The sequence below is a fragment of the Eucyclogobius newberryi genome, unplaced genomic scaffold, assembly GCF_026437365.1.
Source record: "Eucyclogobius newberryi isolate DKJ021-1_F unplaced genomic scaffold, fEucNew1.0.hap1 SCAF_14, whole genome shotgun sequence".
Taxonomy (NCBI): Eukaryota; Metazoa; Chordata; class Actinopteri; order Gobiiformes; family Gobiidae; genus Eucyclogobius; species Eucyclogobius newberryi.
The window spans coordinates 28,352,153-28,367,425 of record NW_027315768.1 but is presented as its reverse complement, the minus strand read 5'-3'; the positions used below and the strand labels follow the sequence as shown (position 1 = coordinate 28,367,425).

At 44.4% G+C, this 15,273-nt stretch overlaps 1 protein-coding gene across 1 annotated transcript in view; it reads right to left on the bottom strand.

The window, feature by feature from the left end:
* Nucleotides 1–15,273, bottom strand: part of myo1b (myosin IB) — a 124,228-nt gene that overhangs the window by 83,944 nt on the left and 25,011 nt on the right. The gene's annotated exons all lie outside the window — the stretch shown is intronic.

Genomic DNA, 15,273 nt, shown 5'->3' with positions numbered 1-15,273 from the left:
AGAGACTTATATACTACTCCGGCGAGAGACTTATATACTACTCCGGCGAGACTTATATACTACTCCGGCGAGACTTATATACTCAGGTGAGACTTATATACTCAGGTGAGACTTATATACTCAGGCGAGACTTATATACTCCGGCGAGACTTATATACTCCGGCGAGACTTATATACTCAGGTGAGACTTATATACTCAGGTGAGACTTATATACTCAGGTGAGACTTATATACTCAGGTGAGACTTATATACTCAGGTGAGACTTATATACTCAGGCGAGACTTATATACTCAGGCGAGACTTATATACTCCGGCGAGACTTATATACTCCGGCGAGACTTATATACTCCGGCGAGACTTATATACTCAGGTGAGACTTATTATACTCAGGTGAGACTTATTATACTCAGGTGAGACTTATTATACTCAGGTGAGACTTATTATACTCAGGTGAGACTTATTATACTCAGGTGAGACTTATTATACTCAGGTGAGACTTATTATACTCAGGTGAGACTTATTATACTCAGGTGAGACTTATTATACTCAGGTGAGACTTATTATACTCAGGTGAGACTTATTATACTCAGGTGAGACTTATTATACTCAGGTGAGACTTATTATACTCAGGTGAGACTTATTATACTCAGGTGAGACTTATATACTCAGGTGAGACTTATTATACTCAGGTGAGACTTATATACTCAGGTGAGACTTATTATACTCAGGTGAGACTTATTATACTCAGGTGAGACTTATTATACTCAGGTGAGACTTATTATACTCAGGTGAGACTTATTATACTCAGGTGAGACTTATTATACTCAGGTGAGACTTATTATACTCAGGTGAGACTTATATACTCAGGTGAGACTTATATACTCAGGTGAGACTTATTATACTCAGGTGAGACTTATATACTCAGGTGAGACTTATATACTCAGGTGAGACTTATATACTCAGGTGAGACTTATATACTCAGGTGAGACTTATATACTCAGGTGAGACTTATTATACTCAGGTGAGACTTATTATACTCAGGTGAGACTTATTATACTCAGGTGAGACTTATTATACTCAGGTGAGACTTATTATACTCAGGTGAGACTTATTATACTCAGGTGAGACTTATTATACTCAGGTGAGACTTATTATACTCAGGTGAGACTTATTATACTCAGGTGAGACTTATTATACTCAGGTGAGACTTATTATACTCAGGTGAGACTTATTATACTCAGGTGAGACTTATTATACTCAGGTGAGACTTATATACTCAGGTGAGACTTATATACTCAGGTGAGACTTATATACTCAGGTGAGACTTATATACTCAGGTGAGACTTATATACTCAGGTGAGACTTATAATACTCAGGTGAGACTTATTATACTCAGGTGAGACTTATTATACTCAGGTGAGACTTATTATACTCAGGTGAGACTTATTATACTCAGGTGAGACTTATTATACTCAGGTGAGACTTATTATACTCAGGTGAGACTTATTATACTCAGGTGAGACTTATATACTCAGGTGAGACTTATATACTCAGGTGAGACTTATATACGCCGGTGAGACTTATAGTCCAGAAAATACGGTAACCAAAAAGGGAATTAAAACATTTCTCATTTGGTACAGAATTGCACTGAATAAAAGAACTTCATGACACTTATTTACTCACATTGTCTGCATAAAAATAGAGCAAAGGATCATGGTCTATGTAGTTCACTTTTTCTTCATTTAGCCGTTGCCGCCACAAAACAAATGCATTTAGCAAAGCAGCTCATAATTCAATATATTGTGACTTGTGACGACACTATAATTCATCTCGGTTATTACATCCCTGGCAACTGTATCTGCTTATTAGGCGATCACGTCAAGCATATATTTCCTCCAGATTTGGCTCAAACTGTACAGAAATTGACAGAAAAAGACATGTTCTGGTAAAAGAAGCCCATGAGCTCGAGCAACAAGACTCTGAAAAAACACTATTTGTCATCGTCGCTCCGAACATCCTGCGAGTTCAAGCGTTATGTCTTTTTTTCCAAACAATATTTTCGGCGCTGAGCCACTTCAACTCGTCCAAGGCCTTTGAGACTGCGGTTCAGTGCTGCTGGCTCACAAGGAGCGGCCGGATAACCTCATAAAACCAACTATAGTCCAGTGAGTGATGTGAAAAGCCCACAGCTGAAGGACGGCAGATAGCATCCCGCCGCTTCACTTTTCCCATCCATATCCAGCTAAATATGAGCGCACAAAAACATCACAATTCAGATAGAGGGATAAGTACACGGGAGGCAGAAAACATGTCAGAAGGACCTTCAATTATGAAATGGATTGGGCTTGTTTGGGTTTAATTTGAGCGATTATTGTGGGAAGAAACGTCACGATTTTGCAATAATTGACAGACCAAACTTTCCGTCTCTTTGTCGAATACATTTCCATGAACAGCTCTGTGAAGTCAATGTTTCTGAGCAAAAAAGAAATGTTATTGTGACATAAAAAATTACTTCTTCAGAGTAGCTCCTGAAACTTGAACAGTTATGTTTTTTTTTTAATTCTTACGATTAACCACATAATCTTGACCTTGTAATTTTGACATTGTATCATCTTTATCCTGATTCAGACTTAGAAAAGACAGAGTTTTATCAAAGTTAATCATAAAGAGGCATCTCATCTTTTATGGTTTGGAAGAGACAATCATTCTAAAGACATTTGTTGAATATTTGTGAGGAACCATTAATATGTTTTATGATTCTATTCTTTTTTTCTTATAAAATGAGACATGCTTTATTATAGATACATTTTAAATATATTTTTTTGTATTTGCAGGAATAGTGAATGACGTGGGTTGGTATAGCTCTGTTCAAAGGAGAAACCGTGTGTTATGAAATGCCCGTGTGTTTGAACGTTACGCAGGTCGTGTTGACTGATAACACGATCTTATTGTTGAGTCATGAGGGAATGACGCAGCTCGCTCAGACAAAGGATTAAAGTTATGGCAATAAATTGTATGAAAGGTAATGTTTAAACTGCTGTTGACTTAAGGACAATCCCTTTAATTCATTGGTGGATTTATAACCTTTAAACCAAAGATTTACAGCCTCAAACCCAACGAACATACTTTTGACATTATTCTTCAAAATGTATCGAAACCCCAACAATTATTTTGTGTTTTAGGAGATTCTGAGACATTTAAGGCTAAAATACTTATGTTACTCCTTGAAAACCGGTCAGTAGAAGTAGTGGAGTAGCTGTATTTATAAAATGGAAATGTATTTTAATGTCTTTTGTATTTATCACTTGCTATAAACGTTGGATGCATCGCACCAGCTACAAGCTGTGTTTTTGATGCATGACGGCACTGTCCCTGCCAAATAAAACCAATACATTCAAATGATCTCAGTGGGATCAGGCATTAAACGTTTAACATTCATCCAATTACAGATGTTTTTGAAAAAACACTTCAAAAACATGGATTCATACAAGTGATAGGCTCGCCTCTCCACAGATCTGACATGTAACTTGGCCTGATGGCTCACTTGTCTCCATGGAAATGCACTGAACCAAATGATTTTGCATGAGCTGAACCCAAAAATATGACACTTTTTCTACAAACTCATTTCTCTCAAATATCGTTCACAAATCTGTCAAAATCTGAGTAAGTAATGTTAATATTAATAATCCATCCCACCTCATGGGCGAGGCACATCAAACTGATAAGACACAATAAAAGTCCACAGAAATGTTGGGGTTTGCTTCATTGCACACGTGTCAAAACAGTTTTAATTAAAATATAGCACCAGTGAAGGGCCATAATCAGTAGTCAACACTGTAACTCATTCAAAAAACATTTTACAGAGATTTTAAAGTGCCACCACAGCCTAAGAACCTTCGTATCAGGTCTGTGTCACACCAGAACGTCATTTATCGAGGTTGTTGGGACCGAGGATCTTAAACCCGCTGTAAAAACTACCTTTCAGAATAACGTGGGCAATTTCAGCAGGATTTGGGCCGCTCACAAACGCTTCTGGAACACGCCATTGTATACACACTAATCCAACAGGTGTGTGCGTATTTTTGCAAAGCGTGTATTTATTTAAAGCCATACAGTGGAACAAAAGCGAGACAAGCAGAAATGCACAGTGCACTTTTGACAAAACACTGTTATTCAGAATATATACAGTCGTTATGAACCCGTGATAATAACCGAGTCCATCATCTGCATGGCTCAGTGCAGAGGAGTGAACAGAAACGGTTTTGCCCACTCATCGGGCTCACACGGCGCTGCCCACCGGAGTCACACACAAGTGCCCACTCACAGACACCTACCTGCAGCTCCAGCTCAGCGCAAACACTTATGCAACAGCCAAACACGGGACGCACGTGTTGGGAAGGAGTTCGGACTCTCATGGCTCGGCATTTTCGATATTCAGTTTGACGGAGGGATTTTGTTTGTGTGTTTGGCAGCGTCGAGTGGGTAGAGATGTAAACTTAGAACCAGGCTGTTGATGCGTGGACCAAGTGAGTAAGTTTGTTGTTTTCACTGGGCAAGAAAGAGGCATTTTTTATATTGAGAGAGATACATATTATAATATTAAATGCCTGTAGATAAGGATAAAGTGAGGTTAACATGAATTCATACAAATATTGGTTAGAGCTGCATCAAAGTAATGATAGAAAAGAAAGTAAAATGCAGTGTGCAAAGAGATTGATGTAGATTGATGTATGGCTAATGTTACTTTGCGAGGTTAATCAGTCACATTACCGCAATTATTTCGTAACGTCTGAAAGAAAAGCGCCACAAAAACTGTATCAAATCGAGTACCGTATTTTCCGGACTATAAGTCACACTTAAGTCACACCTTTTTTCATAGTTTTGGCCGGGGTGCGACTTATACTTACTTATACATATACTCTAGAGCGACTTATGTGATATTATTTGTTATTTTCACACTTGCAACCGCATTTCATACTCCAGTGCAACTTATATATGTGTTTTTCTTCTCCATTATGCATTTTTTTGGCTTGTGCGACTTATACTCCGGAAAATACGGTAGTTGGCATCTATGAACAATCTGCAATATTTCGTGTAAATATGGAGTTACAGCTACTGGTGCTCGTGTTGTTCTCTTGCCTGCTACAATCATCATAACAGAAAATAATATATCAAACAGAAATATTGGGCGGCTTTGGGCATCTCGTCAGTTCTGTGGAGGCTTGGCAGCAGGTTACCACCACGCAGATGGTGGTGTGGGTTCATTTGGATAATTAACGCCTTTCTGTCACGTTGAGTGGCAACTAAAACAAGATTAGCATGACATTATGGACGTTTATAACATTTATATATAATTAATGGTGATGTTTTGCTTTTGGGGCAACTGCTATTGAAATACTGGTTTCAATATAGTGTCAAAGTTACCCTCACCCAAGAGAGTACTGATTATTATGCATAGTAATTATTATAATGCAGTAATTTCTAATGGTCAATGATCAGTTTGGGTTATTTAAATCGAGAGGTCAACAGCAGAGGGTTGGTAAAATCATGTATATTAGAGTAGAATTCAGACTTTGGAAGAAGAATTTAGAATTATTTACAGTTCAGACGGCAAATTATTAAAAGCCAGTACTGTCCATGTTTAAATAATTGAACTGAAAGCCATTTTTTAACATGAAATCGTAATGGCGGAGGGAAAAAAGTGATTCGTTCTTTCTCATGTCGCCCGATTTGACGGTTGACCTTGTAACGCACTGGCTAAAAAACACATTTAAAATACAGTCAAAAGTCACTCACAACGGCACATTTACAGTAGATCCACTTCAGCGGAGCGTTGAACCCTGACCCTTCGTTACCCCGTTGTCAGGAGCAGCTTTACAATATGACGCTTCAAATCCAAAAGCTCAAAAAGGGCCACAACAAAAGAACAAATCACTCATAGCAACAGTGGCACAAAGCTGGGTGTCAGGGCCCCAGCGGTGGAGCCATTACATCCACGTGTGTCCCGGGCTGTGTCCCCCCTCACCATGTGCCTCGCTTGCTCCATTAGCCTGCCCCGAACCTCCACCAGCAAAGGGTACTGAGCTCTTAACCGTCAGGGGGGCTCGCCACCTCATTACGCGCCGGCGAAACACGATCCCACCGCCGAGACGTGGGCCTGTTCCGCACGGTGCGCCCACACGTACGCACAACACTGGAGCCAATCCCCGCGCGCACGCTTAAAGTGGAGGAGCCCGAGCCATCTGTGGGACTGAAAAGCACCGATTAGTTTATCTTAAGGGGCTCGGGTCGTGCGTTGAAGGGGGGCGTGGCACCTGCTGGTTAATTATGATGTTTGATCTGGTGGTGGGGGGGTTTGGGAAATTGTTCAGTAAATAAATTAGAAATGACGAAGACTCAATATTGCAGGAAATACAGGAAAAATGTGAAATAATGCTGAACTTTCTTAACATTTTGTCATTTTATTTGCAGCCATGAAACCATAAAACTTTATTATATGAGACTAAAGGTGTACTCTGTTACTTTTCTGTTGTAAAATGTGGCAATAACGTTATCTCTATGGAAACCAGCAGGTGATCAGAGAGGTGACGGGGCTTTCTGGAAGAAGAATTACTTTTGTTTCGTTTCGTTTTGAGTAATAAAACCACATCTAATTGAAGAAATGCAGGATAGACAAGTTTAATGCCATACTGCGGTACATTAGAGGCAATAACATCTCCATAGAGACAAATAAATGACTATTTGATATTTAGTCTGTGGCTGCACAATGTGAGAAAAATATGTGACATTTGATTGCAATACATATATTATTACAATATTTTACTAGACTTTTTGGAATAATACGTTAAGTTAAATAAAAAATTACCTCCTTTAGTGTTTCAAATTAAAACTTAACAGACACTAAACAAGACAATAAACACGTCTAATTTCGGACTTTATAAAAATTATGAATAAAATCTGCCTCATTTCACATTTTAATTAAAAAAAAGCAGTCTATTTCAGTTTTTGTGATACATTTCGCAGCCCCAAATTACTCCTCTCTTTAAACTACAGTCAGCATTAGTAATTTATAAGTAACCACTAAACCGGTATTTAAAGTCGCAGTACATTAACGCTACAAAGAGTTCAAAGGGCGGTGTATTTAGTTAAAAAATGAACTAAGCGTACAGGACGTGGCGCTCTCACACAGTAACGACACCGTCTACGAGAATAAATCAAGGCGTAAAACATTGTGCCAAATAAAAACAACGCTCGTCTTACTCTCCGACCCATAAAACATTGCAGAGATATCGTCACGTTCACGGGGCGCGGGACACAGCTGAGCTCAGGGGCCCGTCTGATCCTTTCAGGGCCAGTGTGACAGTAGCTTTTCCCACTGGGGCTCGTTCCTGTGAATACATTCGAAATGCTTCAATAAAAAACAATAGAGCTCCGACAAGATTGAGAGATAGGAAACCAGCTGCAGTCCACCCGGAGCCAGGGCCTGTCCGGGACGATAAATGAGAACGCTTTTCTATTCTGCCCCAACACCTGCCTACGCAAATGTTTTATCATGACGACGACACTGTGAGAGAAAACGTGCGTCTGTGGTGGGTCTATGACTGAGGCAACAGAGGAGTACATTATTATGAGCTGACAGACAACGCAAAGAACACATTTAGTTCAATATATTCATGTTAAATCTGTCTGGCAAAAAATATGGCATCATAAAAAACAGCGGGGAATAAAATGTACTCTGATGAAGTATTATTTAGGCATGTTCTACTTACAGAGATGAGGGGCGTGGTCATACTTGCACCTCCATCACATATCGGGACTAAACCGGGACTTAACCAGGAGTTTGTAGAGTTGTTTAGAAGTGACACAGAGGAAGAAGAATTCAATGGATTTAGTGATTTGGGGTAAAACTGATGCTTTGGTAAACTTGTTAGCATGTTCTTTATGCTATAGTTATCTGAATAACTGTTCATATGTTACGTTAACATACCAGACACTTACCACAGTTCTGTCTGTGCCTCATGTAGCTGATGGTGTTAGCGTTAGCATACGTCATGTAGCTGAAGGTGTTAGCGTTAGCATACGTCATGTAGCTGAAGGTGTTAGCGTTAGCATACGTCATGTAGCTGAAGGTGTTAGCGTTAGCATACGTCATGTAGCTGAAGGTGTTAGCGTTAGCATACGTCATGTTGGACTTAATAAAATAAATTTCCCAAAAAATGCGACTTATACTCCAGTGCGACTTATATACGTTTTTGTCTTCTCTATTATGCATTTTTTGGCTGGTGCGACTTATACTCCGGACAATACGGTAGTTTTTTTCAGTTGGATTTTGGACGTCTTCGAGTGCACCTGTGTCGGATGCGGATCACATGGCAGAGAAACCCCGCTGCTCATTTCATTAAAGTCGCCCTGATCCGTCTCAACGCAACTGAACCCGACGTCACAGGTCACATGACGGGAAGTACTTTCAGGAAGACGGTCGCTGAATCCAAGACTTTAGGAAACTGCTGTACGGAAACAGACCACGGGAAAATCTATCACAGTGATTTACTTTGATCTAAACTGTACTTTTACAAAAGAGGTAGTACCAGTGCAAGTATTATGGAGTTCTGACCTTAGAGTGCACCACAAACGTCGACACGCAAACTACCGTCATAACCTGGTGATTTTGTTTAAAGTGATCAAACCTTTTCCCTTTCCAACCAGGTGTGTACAGTCCAAACATGTCCAGCCGCACTGCTTGCCGCTAGTTTGAATACAAGCCACGTCAAAATGTATTCAAATGTCCAGAAACATCAGATTTTTCCACCTCGGCTGCACCACACTGTGCCCGGGTTTCAGAGTGACAAAAAAATAGCACCGCTGTCGGCAAATTACCATTTCAAAACATACTATCGCTTCATTTGAACAGTGAAAAAACCTCAAAAAACGAAGCCAATGAAACAGGAAACTGAATGCAATGAATTCCCCAAATGCGCTCGACTTTGGGTCAATAGATTTAACATCGTTGACTCCAAACGACCGGGTCCAGATGGCCACACGCGGATTAGGATCGATTTATGAAGCATGTTGAAACAATCTGCCTTTGCATGTCAGCTGTGCCCTTTTTTACATCACCGCGGGCTTAAAACGAGAAGCTCGAGGCGACAAATAAAAGGGATGTTTTGAGTCAGCGCATAACGTGTCGAGCTGAAGCAGACGCGAGACCCGTCGATCCGAGCGGTTGTCGCGGTTTGGTCCGGGTCACCGCGTCTCCGACTCGACAACGGAGCGTCTTCCCTTCTACTCTTGAAAGACAAATGTGGAGGTATTTGGCCTCTGAACCTGAGGAGTTGTTATCTCAAGGGAAAGTTGACGTCCTTCAGCACGACTCCATCAAAAAGGACGGCGAAACCTCCAAAACGCCACATTAGCAAAAGAGATACTACAGCATTTGTAAAGGCATAATAAGAAGGCAAAATCGTGCCATAATAATGTATAAGTTATGATCAAATGAAAGAGTTCATTTGCATAATATGAGGCAAAGAAATTGTGCCCCTCTTATCCCTTTTGTCTAGTTTACAACAATTAATTTTGTTTTTATATTAAAAAGCAACAACAGCAAACTAGAAAACCACAGATTGTTAGATTAGGGGCGTGGTCATACTTGCACCTACATCACATATCGAGACTAAACTGGGACTAAACCAGGACCAAACCAAGTCTATATCAGGACTAAACTGGGACTAAACCAGGACCAAACAAAGTCTACATCAGGATTAAACTGGAACTAAACTCAGACCAAACCAAGTCTACATCAGGTCTAAACTGTGACTAAACTAGGACCAAACCAAGTCTAAATCATCAGGACTAAACTGAGACTAAACTAGGACCAAACCAAGTCTACATCAGGACTAAACTGAGACTAAACTAGGACCAAACCAAGTCTACATCAGGACTATGCACGGATACTAATCAATACTAATACTATTATTGAAACTAGCAATCAATATTTAACCTTTCCTTTCCTGAAAGGTTTAAAATGGGTGTGATTAAAAAATACTGGGAAAAAAAAAGGTTTTATTATCAAAATCAAGCTGGATATTTGAGTACACTGACACTATTGCTCCTGATGATGTACTTCAAATACAACTTATTACTCTTCAAATAACGGTCAACATAGCACAGACGGCGCGCCACAAAGAAGCGTGAAAGTGCCATGTCTGGACTTTGGCTGAAAGCTCAAGCCCAGATCCCGCTTTTGTCCAGGGGGGAAAGAGCGTGATCCAGGACTGGCACAGGCGCTCCGGCCCGCACGAACGGGACGGGACCAGAGCCGGGTAATTGACGGCTGCGGGGGCTTTGTTTGGTCTTTGGCTGCCCCCGAGCAAGCGCGTGGTCTTAATGCTGCCGAGTGGACAGATGGCAGCGCCGTAAAGAATGACCATTACTCTGAGCTTGTGATCCTTGGTCCCTGGTGATTCTCCCGTCACCGTAACACGGTTTGAAAAATGATCCATCGTCCTTCATTTCAAACCGTGTTGAATAATCTAACAGTTACAGGAAATGTTTTTGGTCTAAACCTGAAACAGTCTTAAAAGCCAGGTGCAAACTTACATTATTCTTAAGTTTTTATTTTAATCTCTTTATGTGTTCTTTCAATGTCAATGTACTAACATGAATGTCATTATGGTGTGGTCATACATAGCTTTTAATGTTTGATGGTGATGTTTGGTTGTGTCCCTGTTTCTCTAAGTAAATTAAGAAAGTATATTATTTCATTAGTTGTTAAAATGTCTTCAAATTAACACTAAAAAAAAACTAAACAAAGACAAAACCATGACAAAACGTGGAAAATTATCCTGTGTGTGATTTTTGAATATTTTAAATAGTAAAATGTTGTTTAAATTTTGGATTCTGAGGAAAACAATCTCAATATTTAGTCGAATTTTGGCGTTATTTGATATCAAACGTAATCATGTGTTGATGTTGTGACTCTCTGTCCCGTGTGAGGAGGGTTTTGACTCTCTGTCCCGTGTGAGGAGGGTTTTGACTCTCTGTCCCGTGTGAGGAGGGCTGTGACTGTCTGTCCCGTGTGAGGAGGGCTGTGACTGTCTGTCCCGTGTGAGGAGGGCTGTGACTGTCTGTCCCGTGTGAGGAGGGTTGTGACTCTCTGTCCCGTGTGAGGAGGGTTGTGACTCTCTGTCCCGTGTGAGGAGGGTTGTGACTCTCTGTCCCGTGTGAGGAGGGTTGTGACTCTCTGTCCCGTGTGAGGAGGGTTGTGACTCTCTGTCCCGTGTGAGGAGGGTTGTGACTGTCTGTCCCGTGTGAGGAGGCCTGCGTCTCTGTCCCGTGTGAGGAGGGCTGTGACTCTCTGTCCCGTGTGAGGAGGGCTGTGACTCTCTGTCCCGTGTGAGGAGGGTTGTGACTCTCTGTCCCGTGTGAGGAGGGTTGTGACTCTCTGTCCCGTGTGAGGAGGGTTGTGACTCTCTGTCCCGTGTGAGGAGGGCTGTGACTCTGTCCCGTGTGAGGAGGCCTGCGTCTCTGTCCCGTGTGAGGAGGGCTGTGACTCTGTCCCGTGTGAGGAGGGTTGCGACTCTGTCCCGTGTGAGGAGGCCTGCGTCTCTGTCCCGTGTGAGGAGGGTTGCGACTCTGTCCCGTGTGAGGAGGGCTGTGACTCTGTCCCGTGTGAGGAGGCCTGCGTCTCTGTCCCGTGTGAGGAGGGTTGCGACTCTGTCCCGTGTGAGGAGGGTTGTGACTCTGTCCCGTGTGAGGAGGCCTGCGTCTCTGTCCCGTGTGAGGAGGCCTGCGTCTCTGTCCCGTGTGAGGAGGGTTGCGACTCTGTCCCGTGTGAGGAGGGCTGTGACTCTGTCCCGTGTGAGGAGGGCTGTGACTCTGTCCCGTGTGAGGAGGGCTGTGACTCTGTCCCGTGTGAGGAGGGCTGTGACTCTGTCCCGTGTGAGGAGGGCTGTGACTCTGTCCCGTGTGAGGAGGGTTGTGACTCTGTCCCGTGTGAGGAGGGCTGTGACTCTGTCCCGTGTGAGGAGGGTTGTGACTCTGTCCCGTGTGAGGAGGGTTGTGACTCTGTCCCGTGTGAGGAGGGTTGTGACTCTGTCCCGTGTGAGGAGGGCTGTGACTCTGTCCCGTGTGAGGAGGGTTGTGACTCTGTCCCGTGTGAGGAGGGTTGTGACTCTGTCCCGTGTGAGGAGGGCTGTGACTCTGTCCCGTGTGAGGAGGGTTGTGACTCTGTCCCGTGTGAGGAGGGCTGTGACTCTGTCCCGTGTGAGGAGGGTTGTGACTCTGTCCCGTGTGAGGAGGGCTGTGACTCTGTCCCGTGTGAGGAGGGTTGTGACTCTGTCCCGTGTGAGGAGGGTTGTGACTCTGTCCCGTGTGAGGAGGGTTGTGACTCTGTCCCGTGTGAGGAGGGCTGTGACTCTGTCCCGTGTGAGGAGGGTTGTGACTCTGTCCCGTGTGAGGAGGGCTGTGACTCTGTCCCGTGTGAGGAGGGTTGTGACTCTGTCCCGTGTGAGGAGGGTTGTGACTCTGTCCCGTGTGAGGAGGGTTGTGACTCTGTCCCGTGTGAGGAGGGTTGTGACTCTGTCCCGTGTGAGGAGGGCTGTGACTCTGTCCCGTGTGAGGAGGGTTGTGACTCTGTCCCGTGTGAGGAGGGCTGTGACTCTGTCCCGTGTGAGGAGGGTTGTGACTCTGTCCCGTGTGAGGAGGGCTGTGACTCTGTCCCGTGTGAGGAGGGTTGTGACTCTGTCCCGTGTGAGGAGGGTTGTGACTCTGTCCCGTGTGAGGAGGGTTGTGACTCTGTCCCGTGTGAGGAGGGCTGTGACTCTGTCCCGTGTGAGGAGGGTTGTGACTCTGTCCCGTGTGAGGAGGGCTGTGACTCTCTGTCCCGTGTGAGGAGGCCTGTGTCTCTGTCCCGTGTGAGTGGGGCTGTGACTCTCTGTCCCGTGTGAGGAGGGTTGTGACTCTGTCCCGTGTGAGGAGGCCTGTGTCTCTGTCCCGTGTGAGTGGGGCTGTGACTGTCTGTCCCGTGTGAGGAGGCCTGTGTCTCTGTCCCGTGTGAGTGGGGCTGTGACTGTCTGTCCCGTGTGAGGAGGGTTGTGACTCTGTCCCGTGTGAGGAGGCCTGTGTCTCTGTCCCGTGTGAGTGGGGCTGTGACTGTCTGTCCCGTGTGAGGAGGGTTGCGACTCTGTCCCGTGTGAGGAGGGTTGCGACTCTGTCCCGTGTGAGGAGGGCTGTGACTCTGTCCCGTGTGAGGAGGGCTGTGACTCTGTCCCGTGTGAGGAGGGCTGTGACTCTGTCCCGTGTGAGGAGGGCTGTGACTCTGTCCCGTGTGAGGAGGGCTGTGACTCTGTCCCGTGTGAGGAGGGCTGTGACTCTGTCCCGTGTGAGGAGGGCTGTGACTCTGTCCCGTGTGAGGAGGGCTGTGACTCTGTCCCGTGTGAGGAGGGCTGTGACTCTGTCCCGTGTGAGGAGGGCTGTGACTCTGTCCCGTGTGAGGAGGGCTGTGACTCTGTCCCGTGTGAGGAGGGCTGTGACTCTGTCCCGTGTGAGGAGGGTTGTGACTCTGTCCCGTGTGAGGAGGGTTGTGACTCTGTCCCGTGTGAGGAGGGCTGTGACTCTGTCCCGTGTGAGGAGGGTTGTGACTCTGTCCCGTGTGAGGAGGGCTGTGACTCTGTCCCGTGTGAGGAGGGTTGTGACTCTGTCCCGTGTGAGGAGGGCTGTGACTCTGTCCCGTGTGAGGAGGGTTGTGACTCTGTCCCGTGTGAGGAGGGTTGTGACTCTGTCCCGTGTGAGGAGGGTTGTGACTCTGTCCCGTGTGAGGAGGGCTGTGACTCTGTCCCGTGTGAGGAGGGTTGTGACTCTGTCCCGTGTGAGGAGGGCTGTGACTCTGTCCCGTGTGAGGAGGCCTGTGTCTCTGTCCCGTGTGAGTGGGGCTGTGACTGTCTGTCCCGTGTGAGGAGGGTTGTGACTCTGTCCCGTGTGAGGAGGCCTGTGTCTCTGTCCCGTGTGAGTGGGGCTGTGACTGTCTGTCCCATGTGAGGAGGCCTGTGTCTCTGTCCCGTGTGAGTGGGGCTGTGACTGTCTGTCCCGTGTGAGGAGGGTTGTGACTCTGTCCCATGTGAGGAGGCCTGTGTCTCTGTCCCGTGTGAGTGGGGCTGTGACTGTCTGTCCCGTGTGAGGAGGGTTGTGACTCTGTCCCGTGTGAGGAGGCCTGTGTCTCTGTCCCGTGTGAGTGGGGCTGTGACTGTCTGTCCCGTGTGAGGAGGCCTGTACTGTATCTGCAGCGCACAGACAGAGCGACTCGTAAAAACGGAACAATCGCTCTCGAGGCACTGACCCCTCTTTCTTTCTGTCTTTGTCACGGGGAAAACAAACATGGAGGCCAATCTCAGCCTGCAGCTTGAGCTTCATGTTCTCTCTTGTGTCGCTAACGGGATGAACAGATGATGCGCTTCTTGACGCAAACCCCCATTTATATCCAAGAACAAATAAATCTCTAAAACAACAAATTCGTCACTGTATAGATGTATAAATGAACGCTTTCACGAAATCTGCCACGTTTATTGTCGGCGAGCAACAATGTCCTTAGAAAATGATGAACAAAACTAATATATACCGACATGGTTTACATGGTTTAATTCACTTTTGTACAGACGCATAATCAAATCCAAACAAGTTATTGGGCTAGAGATTGGAGCTATATTTAAATAAAAGAGCTGGAGATACCGTATTTTCCAGACTATAAGTTGCACCAGCCAAAAAATGCATAATAGAGAAGGAAAAAAAAATGAAATGCGGTTGCAAGTGTGAAAATAACAAATAATATCACATTTAAGTTGCTCTGGAGTATAAGTATATAAGTATAAGTAGCACCTCGGCCAAAATAATGAAAAAGGTGCAACTTATAGTCCGGAAAATACGGTACAGTATGACAAATTAGAACCTCAAGCGTATCGTCTATAACTAAAATATTATATAAATACACAAAAAAGCAGATTAGAAATAGATTGAATAGAAACTTCTAATCTTCTACACAAAAGTATAAAGTGATATTTCTGCCATTTTCTGGTTAATGTTCTGGTCCAGTCATGTTGCGTGTGACATTTCCAGACACATTTAAAACACATTCCTGCTGCGCTGTGAATCAGTTCAATCAATTATCTGAATATAATTAACAGGATGATCCAAAAATGCATCAAGACATTCATTTTCGTCACTATCGCCCAGCTCCATCTTGGTCCTAGAAGCGGTTTTATTTCATCCTTGCAGCGGCAATA